Below are 4,977 nucleotides of genomic sequence, written 5' to 3'. Positions count from 1 at the left end.
ATATGCAGAGCTGTGTTAACACAGCGAGTTCAGTCATGTGGAAAAACTCCACAGTTATTCCCATACCAAAGAAGGGCACTACCAACATCCTGAATGACCTCAGGCCTGTGGATCTCACCTCTCTTGGGATGAAGGCTATGGAGAGGGTCATAAAAAATCACATCATCGAGGCAACAGACTCACAGATGGACCCACACCAGTTTGCATATCGCACAGGCAAAGGGGTGGACGACGCAAAAGCATTCATCATAGCCACCATCCACAAACATCTGGAATCCCCCAACACTACAGCCAGACTCTTGTTCGCAGACTTCTCCTCGGCATTCAACACTCTGCAGCCACACATTCTTGCTGAGAAACCCACCACCCGCTTTCATTTAGATGACCGACTAATCCTGTGGATAATAGACTTTCTCACCAACAGTTCACAGAGAGTGCTGGTTAACAACACCTTCTCCGACATCTCACACACTTCAACTGGTTCCCCGCAGGGCTGTGTCCTCTCACCTCTGCTCTACATCCTCTACACTGATGACTGCAGGTCCGACCAGCCAAACTGTCACATGGTCAAGTTCGCAGATGACACAGTCCTCCTATCTCTGCTTTCAGGCCCCTCACAGCACCACAGCTCAGCTCTTAATGAGTTTGTGGAGTGGTGTGACAACTCCTGCCTGGAACTGAATGTGACCAAGACCAAGGAGATGGTAGTGACGTTCTCCAACAAGCAGAGAGATCTGGCTGCGGCAGTCACCACTACCATCCATGGGAAGCCTGTAGAAACTGTTGTGGAATATAAGTACCTGGGCACAATCTTTGACAACCTGCTGAAATTTTCCTCCAACACAGAGGAGATCCTCAGGAAATGCCAGCAGCGACAATATCTCCTGAGGAAGCTCAACTCTTTTGGGGTCAGCAAGGAAATCCTCACAACCTTCTACTACTCCTTCATGGAGAGCATCATGACTTTCTCCATCACCTGCTGGTTCTACTCCATTAGCCTTCAGAATAGAAACCGCCTGCAGAGCACAGTCAAAGTCTGTTCCAAAATTATTGGACTTCCTCTTAGAGCTCTCTCCACCCAATGCGAGCAGCAGATGCTAAGGTCAGCCGGCAGGATCTTACAGGACCCCTCACACGTCCTGTTCCCTGCATTTGAGTGGCTCCCCTCAGGACGCCGGCTTTGCTGTCCAGGCTGCAGGACACAGAGGAGAAAAGGCAACATTTGTCCCCAAGGCTATCCTGCTCCTCAACTCCCAAGCATCCCTGTCCCTCTACTCACCCAACTAACTAAGTTGCTTTTGTGCTTAAACCTAACCAAACCTTAACCATAGCAGCATCAGATCAGTTTTTATGTACATAACAGTTATTTGTAAAAGTTTTGGAAGGAACTGACATATGATGTCGTCCTGCCGATAGAGGTGTCAGATTAGAAAACGTTTGTGTATGTCATTCTGGGGGCCAATTACAAACCGTGTATTTTGTTGTTTAATTTAAAGGACCTGTGATTTTACCCAGAATATTAACCTCAGGCGCGCCGCACATTTTTCTCATTTGTTCCATTTTCATTTTTTTTTGTCCTGTGAGGGTTTCTTTACAATGTTTGTCATTGTTTTGTGTTAATTGATTTCCAATAATAAATATATGCATTTACATTATATATACATTTATCTGCATAAAGTAGCATATTTGCCCACTCCCATGTTGATAAGAGTATTAAATACTTGACAAATCTCCCTTTAAGGTAAATTTTGAACAAATAAAAATGTGTGATTAATTTGCGATTAATCGTGATTAACTATGGACAATCATGCGATTAATTGCAATTAAATATTGTAATCGATTGACAGCCCTACTTAAAACACATCTTTTCACCCAACTATGTAACATATATATGTGTAATAGTGTAACTAATGAGTCTGACTTTGTGTTGTACAAATAGCAACACATTCTGACCAGTCACCGTGACTATTACATCAGTAACATGACCAGTTGACCCCGGCACTGTGTGGGAAAACTGATCTAACTAGTGCCGCCTTTTTTTTCCAGCTCTGGCAGCCCACCACGCTGTACGTTATGTAAAACCTGGTCAAATATTCGCTAAATTGGAGGCGGAAGATGGTGACAAGCAGCAGATGTTAATCTAAGCAACATATTCCCAATTCTGGTATACAGGAAGTAAAAATCAAAACAACAGAGTCATAGCAGTTTCTTGATGCTGAAACAGATACGGTCAATAAATTGTCGAATTACAGTAATTTCTTGTCGGTCGCAAACTAGTAAATCACATTATATGCTTGGAATTGTGAGTGTACATAGTTTTTTTTTGTTTTTTTTTCCTACAAAAACTGCCATTACACAGTTGATAAATGAGCCCCCTTGTTTAACATCTTAAAATGTTACCATTTTTTCAGTCAGTCAATCAGTAGAAACACCAATAAAGCTTGAATGTCAATCAGACTAATTCATGATTGATATAAATTTATGCATAGCCGATGCAGTGCAGCTCACATCGCCACAGCCCTCCCCATCCTGAAATCCTGCTCTGCAGATCTGGCAGAGCGTTTATTTTAGCAGATGGTGTTCAGCAGGGACATCTTGTCAAGGTGAGGCAGCCAGATCATGTCCATCTGTTTGCATACAGTTCGATTGCTCTCGACTACACCTGAATCCCTGCGGGGTTAATGTGATAAGCGTGTGCAAAGCGAGTGGAAAAGGTGTCGAACAGAAGCGTAAGGCGCAACTGATTTTTCTTAACATGTTCAATGAATGAAGTCGAAAAACAAGTTTTGTCTCCTCAGTTGGTTCAAGGTCAGGTATGTTGCTGGATTGGCGATTAAGGATTAAGATTAAAACGTAGTATATAATTTAAAGTCATATTGCACTAAAGCCTATTATGTAATCTCATAAGAGATTATTGATTCAACCACCCAGTCACATAATGAAAAAATGAAGGGAATCATGTTACTTTTTCATTTATATTTGGCAATTTGTCACCTGTTTCTACTCAATATGCACACACACACACACACACATACACACACATATAGTGGTAAGAAGCTGTGTGGTGTGAAGCTCGGCTTGTTGGCTTTCTCCCTCAACAGGAAACACTCATGAATCTTAATCAATAGTCTTGTTTTGGAGATGCAGAACACTGTGACAAAACCAATTAGAGCTTTAAATCCATGCCAGCCTGCTTAGAGATCCCAGCAAGACACAAAGTGTGTGTGTGTGTGTGCGTACACATCTAGTACATAATGTGTGTACATAGTGGATAGGCACAGAGGAAAATGTTGCTGAGTTGGGACAAGCATGTGGCAACCACAATAGCTAACTGTGATTTAGGCTGACCCCCACCTTAGTACATACTTCTATTTAAGCCTTAACATCTCCTTCAAGGATAGATTCACCATTTTTCAAGTCTGTCTTAAAACAATAGTTAGCTGCCCATATATTTTGCTGGCTGTAATCATTCCTCCTGTCCATACTGGCCAATGAAACTTCCCTTCCTAATAAGGTTTCAATGTAAGTGATGGAGGACAAAATCTTTCTTTGAAAAAACACATTCCTAAGTTTATCTGAATCTAATTTGTCTTCAGAAGTCTAAATTAGACAAATAAAGTGGGTATCTTGCTTAGTTAAGTCAGTTTAGTCCAAAAATCCCTCTCTGTTTTACTATCCCTCCACTGCAGCTGAATACGAAAACACTGTCTGGGAAACACAAAGAGGGAATTTTATTCTAAAAAGACTGTAAATTTGGAAGATATCCACTTGATTTGGATAGCTCAGGATGCTGAAGCCTCTTATTAGCTTTAGTTAAAGATTTTTGCACATAATGAGGACTGTGGATTTTGTACCAGTATCGGTTACACGGAAAGCACATTAGGAGGATCTCTTAATGGCCAGTATGAAGAGGAGGAATGATTACAGCAAAGAACGAGGGCTGAGTTTTCTTGGAGAAAAGTGGTCATTAAAATGATTTGTGGAGTAAAGGGCAGATTGTCTTTCTTACAAGTGTCTCTTAATACATGATGCTTTGGCTTGAACTTTTTTTTTTTTTGCATTTTTACACAGAACAAGCACATTTGGGGCATCTCTGTATTGGCTTCACTGATCAACTGTAGTGGTTTCAGCTCGGTCCAGTTCAGCTAACTATGGATATGCAAATCTTTTGTTGTGTGACCTTTTAACTATGCTGGATATTTTTCCCCTTTGCTGATTTTTTCATTTGAATTGCGATGTCATTAGGCAAAAAATCCATAATAACCTTTCAGCATATTGTAATTCAAGTGTTCTGAGAGAAAACTAGACTTCTGCATCTCCTCATGGCTCTGTTTTCAGGCTTTTAAAAATCTAGCCTGTTACGGGAGACTTTGGCCAATCACAGGTCAAATCGCGCGCGGGGGGGGGTCGGGATACTTAACCCCAAATTGCTTGTGAATGAGTATTTAGATCAGATCCTGATGGGCAGGTTGGCACCTTGCATGGCAGCCTCTGCCATCAGTGTACGAATGTGTGTGTGAATGGGTGAATCCTGACAGGTAGTGTAGAGCGCTTTGAGTGGTCGGAAGACTAGAAAAGCGTTGTATAAGTGTCTACCTGCCTTTCTACCTGCACACACTCTGCCTGTGCACTCATTGTGAGTCACCGATGTCTTCCACACGCTACTAACTTGACAGCTGTGAGCATTAACAACAGCCATGTTTGTTGTTTACGTTCATTATATGTTTATTTTGGTAATGATAATTGTTGGGGAGTGGCTTCGGAGGGAGGTCTGAAGGGACGTGCTGTCCGTGTTGTCGACTTGGCGACTGTCTCTCTAGATTTAGTGACTTTTGTAGCTAGTGCTGCGAGCTACTGTTGAAAACACTGGACTAGGTTTTTCGGTTGAATCATTTTTTCAAATCTAGTGTAATCTTGCTAGTTTCTCAGCATTACCGAACCGACCTTTAAGCGGTTATGATATAGATATGGCGGCTA

This window comes from Sebastes fasciatus, chromosome 8 (assembly GCF_043250625.1).
Source record: "Sebastes fasciatus isolate fSebFas1 chromosome 8, fSebFas1.pri, whole genome shotgun sequence".
Lineage (NCBI taxonomy): Eukaryota > Metazoa > Chordata > Actinopteri > Perciformes > Sebastidae > Sebastes > Sebastes fasciatus.
This window is presented reverse-complemented; position numbering follows the sequence as displayed.